Here is an 18,990-nt window from a genome sequence, read left to right as displayed (position 1 = left end):
AGTTCTAAAATGCTATTGGACTATAAAACATTACTGAAGAACATAAAAAATATTGAATTAATAAAGAGGTATACTCTGTTACTGAACAGGAAGATTTGATTTCATAAAATCAAATAGACATACTTTAATCAGCTTTATTGTTATAATATATAGAATAATATGATTGTTATAATTAATTGTTATATATACAATTAATTGTTGTAATTGTTATAATTAATATCCAGAAAAATGTATACATTAATATACAGAAAAATGTATACATTTAGAACATTTTCATTACAGTAGAAGATTCTCTCATGCCCCTTTGTAGGGAATGCTCCCCAATCCCAGGAAACTACTCATTTGATTTCTATCAGTATAGATTAGATTTGCCATTTTAGAACTTCACATATGTGGAATAATACAATATGTACTCTTTTATCTGGCTTCATTCACTTAACATAAGATTTTTGAAATTATTCACATTACTGTATCAATAGCTGTATCAGTAATTTATTCTTAATTTGTATATCTCATCATAAGAATATACAAAGGTTTGGCCCCTCTTCACATGTTCATGGACAGTTTCGTAATTTCTAGTGTGGAGACCTTAATAAAGTTGCTATTCTGATATTATACTTTAATATATAATTCTTTAATGGGTATATTTTATCTTTTCTCTTGGGTGAATACCTAGGAGTGGAATTACTGATTCATATAGCAAGTGCATTTTGAAATAATTTTATCTGTTTTATTGACATATAATTCACATACCATACAATTCACTCATTTAAACTGTACACTTCAGTTGTTGTGAGGATATCACAGATATCTGCAACATCACAAAAGTCAATTTTAGAACATTTTTATCACCTCAAAAAAGAAACTTTGAGAACATTCAAGATGGTGGAGTAAGAGGACATGGGCGCTCACCTCCCACCATGAAAATATTAAAAACATACATCTACATGTAGAACAATTCTCACTGAAAACTAACTGGAAACTGGCAGAAGGACTCCTAAACAACCCAAACTCTAAGAAAGATACACATGCAATCAGGTAATCCTTTAAATTCAGGAACAAGACAAGGATGCTCACTTTCACCACTTCTATTTAATGTAGTATTGGAAGTCCATAGCCACAGCAATCAGACAAGTAAAAGGAATAAAAGGCATCCAAGTTAGAAGGGAAGAAGTAAAACTGTCACTATTTGCAGATGACATGATACTTGATGTAAAAAAGCCTAAAGTCTCCACCCAAAACTAATTAGAACTAATAAATGAATTAGCAAAGTTGCAGGATATAAGATTAATATTCAGAAATCTGTTGCTTTTCTATACACTAAAAATGAACTATCAGAAAGAGAAAGTAAAAATACAGTCCTGTTTCAAATGGTATCAAAAATGATAAAATACCTAGGAATAAGCTTAACCAAGGAGGTGAAAGAACCATACTCTGAAAATTATAAAACATTGATGAAGGAAACTGAAGATTATTCAAAGAAATGAGTAGATATCCCATGCTCTTGGATTGGAATAATTAATATTGTTAAAATTGCCACTACTCAAAAAGTGATCTACAGATTTAATGCAATCTCTATCAAAATACCCATGACATTTTTCACAGAACTAGAACAAATAATCCTAAAATTCATATGGAACCACAAAAGACCTGGAGTTGCCAAAGCAATCTTGGCAGTGTTGCCAAAGAAGTGTTGCCAGAGTTGCCAAAGCTGGCAGTGTCACCCTCCCAGACTTCAGACTATACCACAAAGCTACAGTAATCAAAACAGCATGGTACTGGCACAAACACATACACACATAGATCAATGGAACAGAATAGAAAGCTCAGAAATAAACTTGTTTACCTATGGTCAATTAATACACAACAAATGGGCCAAGATTATACAATTGAGAAAAGACAGTCTCTTCAATAGGTGGTGCTGGGAAAACTGGACAGCCACATGTAAAATAATGAGATTAGAACATTTCCTCACATCATATACAAAAATGAACTCAAAATGGATTAAAGACCTAAATTAAGACCTGAAATAATAAAATCCCTAGAAGAGAGCATATGCAGAACACTCTAACATAAATCATAGCAATATTTTTTGGCTCTGTTGCCTAAGGCAAAATAAATAAAAGCAAAAATAAATAAACAGGGCTTAATTAGTCTTAATAGCTTTTACACAGCAAAGAAAACCATTGACAAAGTGAAAGGACAACTTATGGACTAGGAGAAAATATTTGCTAATGATATGACTGACAAGGGGTTAATATCCAAAATATATAAATAGCTCATACAACTCAATATCAAAAAACAAACAATCCAATAAAAAATGGGCAGAAGACCTGAATAGACATTTTTCCAAAGAAGACATACAGATGACCAACAGGCACATGGAAAGATGCTCCACATCACTAATTATTAGAGAAACGGAAATTAAAACAACAATGAGATATTACCTCACACTTGTCAGAATGGCTATTATCGAAAAGTCTACAGGGGACTTCCCTGGTGGTCCAGTGGGTAAGACTCCGTGCTCCTGGTGCAGGGGGCCTAGGTTCAATCCCTGGTCAGGGAACTAGATTCCACATGCATGCCACAACTAAGAGTTTGCATGCCGCAACTAAGAGTCCGCATACCCCAAATAAGAAGTCCCCATGCCACAATGAAGATCCCGCGTGCTGCAAGGAAGACCCAGTGCAGCCAAAATAAATAAATAAATAATAAATAAATAAATATTTTTTAAGAGTCTACAAATAACAGATGTTGGCAAGGATGTGGAAGAAAGGGAACCCTTGTACCCTATTGGGAATGTAAATTGGTGCATCCACTATAGAAAACAGTATGGAGGTTCGTCAAAAAACTAAAAATAGAACTACCATATGATCTAGCAATTCCACTTCTGGGTATAATCTGGAAAAAAATGAAAATACGAATTCCAAAAGGCACATGCACCCCAATGTTCATAGCATCACTATTTACAATAGCCAAAGCATGGAAGCAATGCAAATGCCCATCAACAGACCAATGGATTAAGAAGAGTGGTATATATACACAATGGAATATTACTCACCTATAAACAAGAACAAAATTCTTCCATTTGCAGCAACATGGATAGACCTAGAGAATATTATGCTTAGTGAAATAAGTTAGAGAAAGACAAGCTGTATGATATCACTGTATGTGGAATCTAAAAAATAAACAAATATATTCAGCAAAACAGAAACAGACTGACAGATACAGAAAACCAGTTAGTGCTTACCAGTGAGGAGGGCAAGATACAGGTATGGGATTAAGACATACAAACTACTATGTATAAAAAAAGGTAAGCAATAGGGGCATATTACATAGCACAGGGAATTACAGCCATTATCTTGTAATAGCTTTTAGTGGAGTATAATCTGTAATAATACTGAATCACTATGCTGTACAACTGAAATTAGTATAATATAATATTGTAAACTAATGTAATATTGTAAATCAACTATACTCCAATAAAAAAAATATACACACATATGTATAACATTTAAGTTCTAATTGCTTAGCAAAATTCAATTATAAAATACAGTGTTATTAATTATAGTCACCATTTTATACATTTATACAAGACCTTATTCACCTTATAAAGTTTGCACCCTTTTACCAACTTGTCCCTATTTCCTCCATCCCCCAACCCCCAGCTCCTGGAAACCACTTTTCTACCCTCTGTTTCTGTAAGCTTGACTCTTCTTTTTTAAGATTCCTAATATAAGTGATACCATGCAATATTTTTCTTTCTCTGTCTGACTTATTTAACTTAGCATAATGCCCTCAAGTTTCATCCATATTGTTGCAAATGGCAGGATTTTCTTCTCTTATGGGTGAATAATATTGCATTGTGTGTATAAACCACAAATTCTTATCCATTCATCCACTGATGGATACTTAGGTTATTTCCATGCCTTGGCTATTGTGAATCGTATTGCAATGAACATGGTAGTGAAGATATGTTTTCAATATCCTAGTTTCAATTCCTTTGGATATACACCCAGAAGTGGGATTGATGTGTCGTATAGTAGTTCTATTTTAAAATTTTTGAGGAGCCTCCATACTGTTTTCCATAGTGGCTGTACCAATTTGCATTCCCACAAACTGCACAATTTCCCTTTTCTCCACATCCTTGACAGTACTTGTTATTTCTTGTCCTTTTGATAATAGCCATACTAACTCTGATGAGATGATAACTCATTGTGATTTTGTTTTGCATTTTCCTAATGATTAGCGCAGTTGAGCATCTTTTCATGTGCCTGTTGGCCATCTCTATGTCTTCTTCGGGAAAATGTCTATCCGGTTCCTCTGCTCATTTTTTAATCAGATTGTTTGGTATTTAGGATATGAACCCCTTACCAGATATATGATTTATAAATATTTTATACCATTCCATTGGTTGTCTTTTCATTTTGTTGTTGGTTTCCTTTGCTGTGTAGAAGTTTAACTGTTAGTTTGATGTAGTCACACTGTTTATTTTTGCTGTTGTTGCCATTGCTTTTGGTACCATATTCAAAAATGTTATTTTTTATTCTACTTATTGGAAAAGCTCATCTTAGCTATGATTCTCTGTATTGGCCTCTCTCTCCAGGTTTCAGGGTGTGGTTTGTTCTGTGACCTCAATTCACAATGGGTTCAAGAAAACTTACTGATTTTCAGTTTGTTCAGATTTTTTCTTGTATGGATGGAAGTGATAACTTACAAGACTTTTACATGTCAGAGCTGACACTGGGTGTATTTTGGCTTTTTTAATGTATTTATATATACTTTAAAATATTTGTTCATTAAATCCAACAGTTGTATGTCTGGGTTTATCTTAGGGTTGGATCCTATTTACAGCTTTTAAATTTTTAATTAATTTATTTTTAATCATAGATAAAAAATAGCTAAGTCTTTCCATGTCTAGTACTATTTGACTGTGTACTTTACATTGTTGATGAAAAGATTTTGAGACTCTGGATTCTTTATTTTCCTTTAATTAGTGTTGTTTTTTGTTTGAATAGGTAGTTCAATCAATGGCAAATCAACTTGCACTCATGTAAGCTTGTTTATATGTTGTGTTAGTGCATATCTGTACCAACACCAAGATGTTCATGCAACCCTTCTAACTCAGTACCACATAACACCTACCGAGTGCCTTGTTATAGGGCATTTTTCTTAAACTAAAAGCACACTGCTTCTGGTATTTCAGCTGGAAGCTCAGTGTGTTTGGGAGGTTTTAACAAAATCTCTACATTCTGACAGGGCCAGTTCTCCAAAGTCCTCCAGCACTGCCTGATCTGTAAAATCTTTTATATTTTCTCAAACTCATAGTAACAACACTCATTCAATCTGAAAATACACAAACTAGCCCCTAATCAAGGATTTATGGGGAAATCTGCCCCCTAATTAAGCTCCTTCCTCTCCACTGTTCTGTTCTACAGATCCCAGGGGCTCCCACTACCCTGGACTCTAGTTTCTGTCTCCTTAGATAAGTATGACTTCCATGTTCAGCTCTGATTCCCAGTTACAGAGACAAGGATATTTATTGCAAAATTGTTTATAGTGACCCCCTTCCCAAATAGAAAAATGTATGTTCATCAAATGATCATGATTAAACAATTATGGTAAATATGCATTATTAAGATGAATGAATTTGATCTTTAATGTATTGAAATAAGGATATAATCGTAAGTGAAATACGCAAGATATAGAATAATTCAAGTATGATACCATTAGAAAATTTTAAATGTGTACACACCACACACACACACACCGACACAAGTAGAGAAATTTGTTGAATTACATAACCCAAATGAATAGATCTTTTTTGTTCTAATGTTTGTGAACTCTAACCAGCTAGGGCAATATTTTTTAATGAACTAGAGAGCTCTATGCTTTAGTAATGGAAATAGAATTTATCTTTAATTGATGCCAGTTTAACAGTGAATGTGAATGCTATTTATTAATAATTGAGCTGGAAAAATAAGCATAAATTAGAGCTGTCCTGAAAACACCGAGATGTCTGATCACTTCATATTAGGCCATGGGCATGAAGTTTGGTACAAATATCTGTCTGTACTCAGCTCTTTCCTACTATTGGTGCCATAGTAGCCTCTCATTCAATTTCCAGAAAGGAAATATTCTATTTACTAATATGATTTTAAGTCACTTTTTTGAAATTTTAGTATTAACACAAGATATAATTCTTTAGTTAATTTCTGGCTTTGATTACTTTTACCATTACTGTCTTTGCTTTTTAAATTTTATATTGATTGATAATGTCACCGTTTTAAATCCTATAGTGGGGTCAAAATGTTAAGATTAAGAGGTTCTTGGGTAAAAATACAAGGGTAAAAAAGCTAGAGCCATTTTAGGCACATGTACCTAGTATGTTCCTTTCCAACTGAAATTCTCTGTTTGTGAAAGAAATCAACATGCTTTCACCAATGCAGAAAAGGGTTTTAATTGCATATGCTCCTTGACTGTGTCTCCAGCATCTAGAAAACAATATTCAAAATATTAGAACTTAAAATATTTGACCAATTGACTACTTGGTCACATTGTAGTCAGCAAATGATTATCAGATAAAGGGTGCTTTTTGAATAAAAATTATATATTCATATCATTAAAAAGAATATATTAGATTTTAACATATATAGATGTGGTGTGAATTAACAAGTATTAGGGACTCAATATAGGTGAAGATCAGAGTAGATTGGCCTTAAGCAGAATAATTTTCATTGGGTTGAATATGATTTTTGAAGAATTGATAAGGGTAGCAAAGGGGAGAAGAGTTGGGTAGGCACGAGTATATACTGAACATTGGCTTCAAATGTGGGGAAAGGAAAAGTAGTCAATGACGACTTTTATCAATTGTTACTTTCTTTATATATCCCAGGGAACCTGCTAAATACTTTAGAAGCACAATCTGATTTAATATTTATAATAACCCTGCAAGTTACGAATTATTCCCATTCTACAGAAGCTCTCATTAAATGGTTTACTTGAGTTCACGTAGTTAACATGCTGGTAGTAGCATCAAGATTGAAATCCAGGACAATTAGACTCAATACACTGTGTCTGGAAGCATATGGGCAAGTGAGACTGTGTAGTCAAGCAGTGTAATTATAACATTTACTCATTTTGTTTCTTTTCTGATACCCAGATATTTTCTTACTTATTACATGTATTTTTTTAAAAATTCAATTGTTATGATAACTTTTTTCTCTTTTTTTCTTTCATTTATTTCAAGAAAATCAAGGTCAGACATTCTTTTGGATAAGGATATTATATACTTTTTTCTAACATCGATATGTCAGGTCACATAAATGACTATGACTCTCTCTGTCTATGGGATAGTGCATGGCTGAGAGTTACACTTCTATTGTTTCAGTAATTTATATTTGCACTACTACTTTTGGAAGTATTATGAATGCCTGGGAACATGGGCATTAATCAGAAGTACAGTGGTCTCTCCATGGAGTATGGAGAGAATAGAGACTTGAGCTAAATTACAAGAAGGAAGAAAACTCTTTTAAACACTTGTCTAATAACACAATCCACGGACAAATTAGAGCAATATAAAATAAAACTCCATGATATTAAACAATTATTTTCATGCTCATCACTCTCCTTTATCTCTTCCATGTGAGAAATCATCAATTGATAAAATATCAGAAAAATTAAAAAAAAATGTTTTAGAAAATATTCAGGATCCATGGTAAGCTCATCACTAAACTTTAAAACTTGAGCCTGCAAAAGCAAAGTAAGCATGCTAAGCAAGATTAAATCTGAGCACAAATTGAATGAATTCATCTCCTCGTATTGATATACAGAGCAAAATGAAGAAATATGGAATTAAAATATCCAAAGTTGAGGCATCTGAGAGAAATGTAACTGTTATCACTTTGCAAATATGGCATCTTTTTTTTTTTTTAACATCAGAGTCATTTTCTAATCTTGCTCCACCTATTTGAAGATGATGCAACTAGAGACATTCAACTGTCCTATAAGTAGTATAGAAAATATCTCAAAAATGTTAAACAATTCGTGCATATAGACGTGTTAATGTAATAGAAACAATGGCAGCCATAATGATTGATAGAAAGTTATGTGGCAGCAGACAAGATATATAATGATGCATATTTTGAAATGCTATAATTATTTTTTTTGAGTTCCGTGGCTTACTCAAAAGCACTGGGCAGGGCTTCCCTGGTGGCGCAGTGGTTGAGAATCTGCCTGCCAATGCAGGGGACACGGGTTCGAGCCCTGGTCTGGGAAGATCCCACATGCCGCGGAGCAACTAGGCCCGTGAGCCACAACTACTGAGCCTGCGCGTCTGGAGCTTGTGCTCCGCAACAAGAGAGGCCGTGATAATGAGAGGCCCGCGCACCGCGATGAAGAGTGGCCCCCGCTTGCCACAACTAGAGAAAGCCCTCGCACAGAAACGAAGACCCAACCCAGCCAAAAATAAATACATAAATAAATTAATTAATTTAAAAAAAAAAAAAGCACTGGGCAAGCACATACATAGAGGGGTTTTTGTAAAAAAAAAAAGAGCAATATTGAGAGAGAAATATAACAATAACGATATCATAAATCGGAAGTTTAACTTTTGAACAAAGATGAAAATGAAATTCTTCCTTTGATTTTTAGAATTGTGAATTTTTAGAATTGTGAATTTTCATGAATTTTTAGAATATATAATCTTTTTTAGATGCTAAATAGATGAATTTGAAAGAAACTAGGGTTATTCAGTTCTTATATTTCCCTCTTAGAAAAAGAGTGATAAATGCTATCCAAAAAAAAAAATGGAAGATGTAAAAGTATATGAGCAGCGTATAGTAAATCCAGTGTTTCATACACACATATTTGTGTCCACATGTGGATATTTATATGTGTATATGTATATATAAATTCCATTACTGCTAATTTTTTGTTCTTACCCCTCCAAAATATCACAATTCGGGAAAAGCATTGTAGTTTGATTTCTACCTTTATTATATTTTACAGCTCCTCAACAAAAGGATGTTCCACCATATTCCACTTACATCTTTTTAAGTGCCAATGCCATGCATCTTTATCCTCAAGGTCTCCTTCCTACACCAACCAATCCCTTACATTCAAGGAGAAGCACTGGTATCTACACCTATACTTATGTCCTAATGTTCATAATTCAAAAGTAAAAATAATTGCTTAGATATTTTCCTGTAATTATTGAATTATATTAGTTATTTCCTCAACTTATTACTTTAAATGACAAATAGGTTCACTTCTTTTAGCTTTTCGCACATTTCCAATATTTTCACATATTCAGGACTGGAATAAGAAAGAATTGGAATTGAAAATATTCCTTCTAGGTATATATATATATTTTTTAAATTTATTTATTTATGGCTGTGTTGGGTCTTCGTTTCTGTGCGAGGGCTTTCTCTAGTTGTGGCAAGTGGGGACCACTCTTCATCGCGGTGCGCGGGCCTCTCACTAACGCGGCCTCTCTTGTTGCGGAGCACAGGCTCCAGACGCGCAGGCTCAGTAGTTGTGGTTCACGGGCCCAGTTGCTCCGTGGCATGTGGGATCTTCCCAGACCAGGGCTCGAACCCGTGTCCCCTGCATTGGCAGGCAGATTCTCAACCACTGCGCCACCAGGGAAGCCCTCTAGGTATATTTATATGTTGGATTTTATTCCTTCTCTGTCCTCTCATCCATCTTCAAATAGGTTGTATTTGCTTGACTTCTCTGACTCCTCCTAACTTTTCCTCTTATAAAGTGGTGACCATGTAGCTTTCATTATAGATCATAACATAATAGAGTCCAAATGAAAAGCTATGTAATTGAAAATTCAAGCATTCGTGGTAAGGGGCAGAGAAGTATAATAGAAAGAGCACAGATTTTGAAGTCAGAAAAATAAAGCTTGGTTTTCCATTCACTAGCTGCATAATTCTGAGCAGTTAACTCAAAATTTATGAATTTTGGTTTCTTAATTTGAGAAAGGAGAATAATAATATATACTTCAAAAGATCACTGGGTAAATTCAGTGAAATAACATAGATGGTCACTGAATGAGAGTTATTATTATGTCATAAATATGGACTCTAGGTTCCACCATTGTTTATTAAAGTTAATAAAATCTTATAGTACAATAAAATTTAAAACTAATATAATGAGCTGGAATACACTGTCTTAGTCTGTTTGGACTGCTATAAAAAATACCAGAGACTGGGTAGCTTAGATATAAACAACAGAAATGTATTTCTCACTGTTCTGGAGGCTGAAAAATCCATGGTCAAGGTGCTGGTGAATTTGGTGTCTGGTGAGACCTCACTTTTTGATTCATAGACAACAGTCTTCTCATTGTATTCTCACATGGCGAAAGGGGCAGTCTAGCTCTCTGGGGTCTCTTTTATAAGGGCACTAATCCCAATCATAAGGGCTCTATGGATTTAATAATATTTAATAAAATTTTGTGTGTATACACCACAATTTGCTTCTCTTTTCATCTGTTCATGGACATTTGAGCTGTTGGTACATTTCCAAAAAAAAATGGAAGTATATAGTTGATCCTCTAACAGAGTCTCACTAGAGGCTGATACCTGGGTCTCTGTTTCTGTCTCTTTCTCTCCTGTATCTACCAAAGGAAACATGTGCCAGTAAATAAGCCAGATTTCTACTCCAAATCCAAACGTAGTAAACCAGTGATTTTCAATGGAAGGTTCAGGGTTATTACCCCTTGAGATCTTTTTCTGATACATGGATGGATATTTTTAAAAACTGGTTGTCTTATCTCCACGAACCACATACACCGTTTTCATTCTTATATGTCACCAAACTGTGTTTCCTTTCATCAGCTTATCCCCTTTTTCAAGAAATACTGCCATAGAGAGCAATTATTGATCATATTGCCTAAGTTCCTCAACTGTGCTAGGCATTACAAAGAAGCTTGAAAATCACCATAAACCTATAATTTTAAATTCATCTTTGAAAATGTAAGATTCTTTTACTTTTGCAGAAATAAATGTGTTGATTTACCTACTCAAAAATTAGTGATATTTCAAAAAGCATTTCAGCTTGAGTGAGATGAGAACATAACTTCAATGATTTGTTGCCAGTCATCTTGAAGACAGTATGAAACCACTGTTATCACCTTTTGATATTTTCTTGTTCTGTAGGAAGTTGAATGATAATAAAATTACAGAGAGAGAAAGAAATGTTGTGAAAATACTAACTCATAGTTTTTGAGAAAGGAATGGGAGATTTTATTAGATTCTTAGCATAATAGTTAGAGAATCTGTCTGATCCTTTTTTATTTATTGTGCCTGGTGTACTTAGAGTGTGTGATGATAACACTTATATGAACAACATTCATTAAAACTTAACAGATTTTACATTTTATTCTCATTCCCATTTTTTCAAAGATTTGAGTCATTTGCAAAAGCAAAGTACACTTTTTATAATGTTTTTGTCAAAGTTTAAAATTTTTTTCTTCTTTTTGAATGTGAAAATTTCTTCTAAATATTTTGAAGATATAGCATCCAAGTAAGTGATCTGAAACACTTTAATACAGTGTATATAGTGCTTACCATTTACAAACTACAGTGTTTCTAAAAGCCGTGCTTTTAGCAATTAAGTTAAAAAGCTCTTGAAAAAGTATTTATTGTACTAAACACATTTGAAGATAGTTGAAGTCATATGCTAGTCAAATGGAAAGGGACATATTTGACAAAAGGCAAATTTTCTCATTCTAAATGCCAAATTATTTTCAATCTCAAATTTTATAATACACTTAAAAGAGCCCTTGGTTTCTTATGATGTTTTTCTGTACCTGTTAGTGTCATTCATATACAGATGGATACTTAAAAGAGAGACACGATTATTTATTTTTCTATTAATGTAATAACCCCAATAAAATTAGGATTTACCAAACGAGATGCCTTCCAGTAAGAGATGCATCGACAATCGTCGCCAATTGCTTCCTTAACATGTACTCGCTTTCTTTTTGCAAGGACTTTTTCAAACCTTCCCATCCTCTCAACTTTGTGACAGAGAAGCGCCTCTTGTACAAACAAGGTGGAGGCCGTCAGAAGGCCAAATGCCTGATGTTATCTCCACTGGGCAAGTAAATCCACTCTCTTAAACTTACCCACCATTTTCTCCTTCTCTGTTGAAAAAATAGTCTCCTCTTTCCCATCAGTGTTTTGCAACCTGAGTCCTCACACCTCTCTCCACTTTGATTATCCCTTCTCTCACTTCTGTATTCAGCTCATTTGTTTCTTTTCAACAATCTTTACACATAATCAAATATTTCTAATTCAAGTGTTTTTAAAGATATCAACAAAAGGATTAGTAAAAACAATGAATACAACAGTCCTTCCAGCTGCTGCTTGATCTCACCTTACCTTTTCATAGTCAACTTTTTGTAAGAGTGATGTATATTTCCTATCTCCATTTTGTCACCTATCACTGAATCCTCAGCCCTTCCAGTTTGGTTTATATCTCTCATTCCATTCAAACGTGATCTGTAATGGCAGTGTCATTAGGTCTAATGGACGTTTTTCAGTATCAATCTTTTTTTTAAACAATTTTTTTTTTAATTAATTTATTTATTTTTGGCTGTGTTGGGTCTTCGTTTCTGTGCGAGGGCTTTCTCTAGTTGTGGCAAGCGGGGGCCACTCTTCATCATGGTGCGCGGGCCTCTCACTATCTCAGCCTCTCTTGTTGCGGAGCACAGGCTCCAGACGCGCAGGCTCAGTAGTTGTGGCTCACAGGCCCAGTTGCTCCGCGGCATGTGGGATCTTCCCAGACCAGGGCTCGAACCCGTGTCCCCTGCATTGGCAGGCAGACCACTGCGCCACCAGGGAAGCCCTCAGTATCAATCTTATGTTAACTTTCAAAAGCATTTGACATTGTTGACCTTGGCCTTCATCTCTAAACACTTTATTACGTTGGCTTACTTGATATAACACTACCTTAACATTTTTTTTTCTATTTCTTTATGTGTACCTCTCTCTCTCTCGTAGGCTTATCTTCTACAAGCCACTAAAAGTTGAAGTTCTTCAAGTAGTTTCCTTGTACATTCTCTCTTTTCACTCCATATCTTGTACCCACTTAATTGCATCCATGCCCATGGCTTAAATTTTCACCTTTATGAAGGGGGCGGGGTGGGGCGGGGGTGGAAGCTCAAATCTTTTTCTATCCAGACTATGTCTTTTCTGAGCATTAGACCCATGTATCCAACTGCCTACATGACAGTTCTACTGAATATCTGCAGAGTAATTCAAATCAAACTTTTCAAAATTGAACTTTATGATATTTCCCCCTTGGTTCTAAGCACCATTCCCCATCAAGGGGCCATTCTCAATATGACCTCTTTCTCCCTTTTCATCTATGTGTATTATACAAAGTCATACTAATGTTACCCCCCTAAGTAGCTCTTGAGTAAACTCACTTTTATGCCTCTCCCTTACCAAAATTATGGTCCAAACTACAATAATTTCTCATATAAAGCACAGAATAGCCCCCTAACTTCACTCTCTGGATCATCTCATGTCACCCTCACTATGCACTCCATAGACCAGCAAGAGTGATTTTTCCAAAATATAAGGTTGGTCTTATCATCCACATGCTTAAAATAACTCTAAGAGCCAGGTAAAGAACCAAATTCTTGATACAGCTTAGCTTTGTAAATCCCTCCCTACCTCCCTTGTCTTACTTTATAACTTGCTTTTAACAAGGCTGGTTTATATGTAGTTTTCCAGGATGCACCTATACTCTTTTATGGCACAGACTGTTACCCTCTGACATTTCTCTTAACCTTAGTTTTTACCTAGTTATTTCCAGTGCTTCCCTGAATCATAGCTTAATCAGATCATCTTCAGGGAGTGCTTCCCTATCCTCACTGACTAGGTCAATTTTCTTTATTGTAAACTTGGAGAATACTTAGTAACTCTTCTTTCTTAGTGTTTGTTACATCTAAAGTTTTGAATTTAAGTATTCAACTCTTGCATTGACATCTGTCTTCCCTACTAGACTCTAAACTCTGTGAGAACAGGTTCTGTGTCTCTTTGTTCTCATCATGGAAGCCCCCATACTTAGTACACTGCCTGGCACTTAGTAGGAACTCAAGAAATATTCACTGGATGGCAAAAATGAATGAATTATGAGTATTATACTTAGAAGAATTGAAATTCTGATACTGAAAGGAATCTTTATTATGACTGCTAATTTGACAGAAATTTAAATTAAAATTAAGAACAATTACCGGCTCTAAAAGTGTGATACTGTATCACTATTTGATTTTTGTTGAGACTAAATCTAAAACAATAGTATCACTTACATGTAACATGTTAGAAAAATGGTATGTGATAAAGACAAAGTGGAGGAACTTTTAAGAAAGGCAGTGAAATGATTAATGAGTTAGAGGAACTGACTCAAGTGGGAAAAATAATAATGATCAGCCCAGCATTGAATTTGAAGTAGCATTCTTCATAGGCTAGACAGAACTTGTTTTCTACGTCATGATCTCCACTCTTACTATTTTAAATGTGATACATTTAATTAGACTGTTCTTTTCCAAAGAAAGTAAATAATTATATTTCAAAGGCATGGCTCAGAGATGGTTTAAAGGAAATATGATAATAATCTACGTTTATTGAAAGCATGCAAACACCAGTTGAGGATAAAAAGTATTAGATAGGAGAATTAGTTCAAAGATTAATAGAATGAAATTAAACTTGGGATATTTTCAATCAAGCATAAAATTCCTATCCAAGATACTGTTTTTTCTAAAATGAGTGAATTCTCATAATATCCATTATGCAGCAATTTAAAGAAATAGCCAGACTGGGGTGGTTTTGAAGATGGGGCATTATAAATAAAATAAAAATAAAGCAAATATTGGAAATGTAATACAGTATAATATAATAATCTTTTCTTTCAAACATGAGTTTCCTATAATTTTCAAGCTTTTGGTTATTATAAATATTTATTATATTTTAAGTTAAGTTTGATTCCATCTTTTAAATTTTTTTACATTGGAAAATAAGAAGCATCTAATGACAAAAATAAAATTTACTGTTTTTTTAAGAATGAAAAAAATAAAGCTGTGTTCATTAAGAGAGATTTGTAATCTTCACTGCTAACACAAATGTCTCAATTTTATTTTAAAATTTTATGTGGGAATTTTATATTTATCAATATTTGAATATTCTTGATATCTGCGTTCACATATTCTTTTTCTCTCTGTCAGGTTCAGTTCAAAGTCTCATCCTTTTCCTATATGATGATAGAATAGAATCACTTTGAAACACATAGATGAACAAATATGCCATGAAGAGAAATTAATTTCCTTGACTTCTTCTTGGACACGAGACTATGTTTCCCAACATTGTACCTAAGTATGGTCATGTGACTAAGTTCACACAAGTAGAATATGAGAGAAAGGGAGATGTACAATTTCCACCTCACATTTTGAGAGAAAATCTAGAGCTCTTTCCCTTGTTCCATAGGCAAGAATGATAGTGACTCAGATGGCCTTGGAAGGCCTCTGTGAACATGGCAGAATTGCCCTCCTGGACCCTAAACAGACTTATGGATCAGAGCTGTCCACAGACACTGAATACTTCTAAATGTTCTTTGCTTGAGGAATGACCTGGGTATTTTCACAGAGCACCTAAGCGTTTTACCCTCATTAATACATATGTGAGTAAAAAAAAAAAAAAAACCAAATAAGTTTGAAATTTTATTCATTGTGTATCAATTATAATCTAAACAAAACAAAAATATCCCAAAAACATAGTCGCATTTTGGGTTTGAGTTGAATACCAGGTTATGGAAAGATCATGAAACTTCTGGGTGGTCTGTGGTTTTGCTGACATTTCCAAACGTCACACAGGTATGGTGTCTTCCCTTATTGCCTTTTGGAATTAAATACTTGAACATGAAATAAAGATGTCACTTGAAATTTGAAGTCTCCACTTGAAGCTGGGCTCTTGGGACAAGTATCCGGAGATTGCCTAAGAATGACACCAGATGGATTTTGTTGTAAGAACTCCCTAATCTTGTGTCAATATAAATTAATTCTCCGGCAACAGCACTGGGTTTAAGATCAGCAATAGAACACTTTTTGTGAGAGAATGTACTGAAAGAATGAGCTATAAGCCTGTGTCCCACTTACAGTTATTAAATTTTCTGATCTTAGTAACTTCATCAGCGGTTTACTGTTTCTATTTAGCTCTCATTTTACCTTGAAGGAGAGAGATGTTAAATGTTCTTTTGTCTGTGTTGAATGCTTCCTTGGTGCCACTTTGTGGTATTTGCAGCCCTCTCTGACATTATCTAATGGACTGACATTTTAAATATTTGCAGTGCTCAGTGGGTACTAATTCAGCAAAGGTGAACCACAAGCTTCTTTCACTGTGGCACAGCAAGTGATGTGTGTCTGTTTAATCACAGCAGCTGAAATGAAATCAAAAGGCACTATGTTGTTGAAGTACTAAAACTGCTGTCACAGCAGACACACCTGGAGGGGTCCTTAAAGGGAAAAGCTAAGTAGTGAAGAACGTACTTAGGCCACAAGCTTATCTGAACCCATTAACCCAGCTCAGCAGGAAAGTCTCTCCTAGCATGTAAAGTTTCCATATTTCTAATAAATTCTTTATTGGTGCAGCTTAATCATTTGTGGGCCTCTCAGCAATTCTTCATTTTCTTTTTACCCTAAGTGGAAATTTTACATTCTATGCTTTCTCAGAGGTGAGAATCCAAATATTCTCAAAAGATGAAAAATAGAAATCATTTGACATATTCACTACCATATATTTTGGGGACTTGAGCCAAAAAGAATTTTAGAGAGTGTGAAATGGTAGTACTAACTTTTTGGCTGTTGAGATTGTATACTTCATGTATTATTTACAGATTCTACAGTGACCAGTATTAAAACATCAGTGAATGGAATGACTTTAAAATTTTGTCCTAAACCTTTTTTTTTCAACAAAGCATGGACTTTATGTATTATCACCAGTATTTTAAAGTAGTCCATCAAATAACCATTTGTATTTTTGGTTAACTTGAATATCTTCAGCCCTCAGGTTCCTGCAAGCAAGGAAGAGTTTGCATTAAGATTTTTACCCAAGTTCCCCTGACTTACGTCAATCCCATGTATACCTACAGAAACTCAGCGTCACTGTCTTCCATCCTAGTCTTTCCGAAGAGGTTTAGGGTATCATATCAAACCTATCTATTCAAGTGTGTCAAATATATTAGTATGGAAAATACTAAAGGCCAGCTTCCTGTAGTTCAACTTGCTATGTGTTTAAACTACATTTAAGAGATAAATAGGATGTAAAGCTTAAAAAGTTTGGTTAAATATAAGGTGGAAAAGTCAATATATGTTATAATTTAGGTATATAAGGCTAATTAGTATGACAGTAGGGAGTCATTGAATAATTCGGAAGACAACTCAGTGATTTTTGTCCTGCAATTTGCTCCATTTACTTTTTATCCTAATATATGACATTCTTGGTTGTCAGGCAAGTAACTCAACTTTCTTCTATATACCTTTTCTTTGCAGTTAAGAAAAACAATTATCATAATAGCAAAATAAAATAAAATAAAACCATGGAGTATATGGGAAAGAAAAATAAATAATTGCTTTGGGAGTATTTACAAATGTCCTTCCTCTCCAGTGTCCCAAAGGGAAACTGATTTCACATAAGATCCTCATCGTCGTTTCCCCCCTAGGCTTTTAAAAGACAGCACTGAGGCTTTCATAAATAGATTCAAAGAGTGTGTGGTAAAGAACAGGCCTGTGGAGTAGGAGGAGAAGGAGAAATATTGAGGGTAAGAGATTGTTACTATACTCCAGGGCAGAAATAAAATACTTAGCTGCACAAGCTGTAATAAAAGAAATATTTATTGAGCATGAACTACAGGTGTGGTGCTATTCTAGGCATGTGGATGAAAGAAAGAAGGATCCATACCCTTATGAAGCTTTCATTCTAGCAGAAGGAGACTGATAATAGACGCAATAAATAAGTAAACTATGTAGTTTGTTAGAAGATTAACATTTTCAGGATAAAAGAATAAGATGGGTGGAGAGTGTGGACGACATGGTTGGTAATGGGGGACTTAGTGCAAGTTTAAATGTAGTGGTAAGAGTTGGCCTTACTGAGCAGGAGAGATTGGCAGGGCCTCGATGACTAATATGGATTGGAGGAGGAGGCTTTTCAGAAAGAGGAGCTGAGTGTTTGTGAGCAGTACATGGAAGACAAAGGTGTAGGGGCAAGGAAGTTATGTTAAAAATATTTAATAGGTTGCTTCCATATCTTGACTATTATAAGTAGTGCTGCTGTGAACATTGGGCTGCATGTATCTTTTTGCATTAGTGTTTTCATTTTCCTCAGATATATACCCAGCAGTGGAATTGCTGGATCATATAGTAGTTCTATTTTGAGTTTTTTGAAGAATGTTCATACTGTGTTTCATAGTGGCTGCACCACTGTACCTTCCCACCAACAGTGTACTAGGATTCCCTTTTCTCTGTATCCTCACCAACAACTGTTGTAGAGTTTTTGATGATAGCCATTCTGACAGGTGTGAGGTGACACCTCATTGTGGTTTTATTTTGCATTTCTCTGATGATTAGTGATGTTGAACATATTTTTATGTGCCTGTTGATATCTGTATATCTTCTTTGGAAGAATGTCTATTCAATTCTTCTGCCTATTTTTTAATTGGGTTTTTTTTTTTGATATTGAGTTGTATGAGCTATTTATATGTTTTGGGTATTAACTCCTTGTTGGTCATATCACTTGCAAATATTTTCTCCCAGTCAGTAGGATGTCTTTTCATTTTGTGAATGGTTTCCTTTGCTGTGCCAGAGCTTTTAAGTTTAATTAGGTCCCATTTGTTTATTTTCATTTTTGTTTCCTTTGCCTGAGGAGACAGAGCCAAAAAAAATATTGCTATGATTTATGTCAAAGAATGTTCTGCCTATGTTTT

This window comes from Eubalaena glacialis, chromosome 12 (genome assembly GCF_028564815.1).
Source record: "Eubalaena glacialis isolate mEubGla1 chromosome 12, mEubGla1.1.hap2.+ XY, whole genome shotgun sequence".
NCBI lineage: Eukaryota > Metazoa > Chordata > Mammalia > Artiodactyla > Balaenidae > Eubalaena > Eubalaena glacialis.
This window is presented reverse-complemented; position numbering follows the sequence as displayed.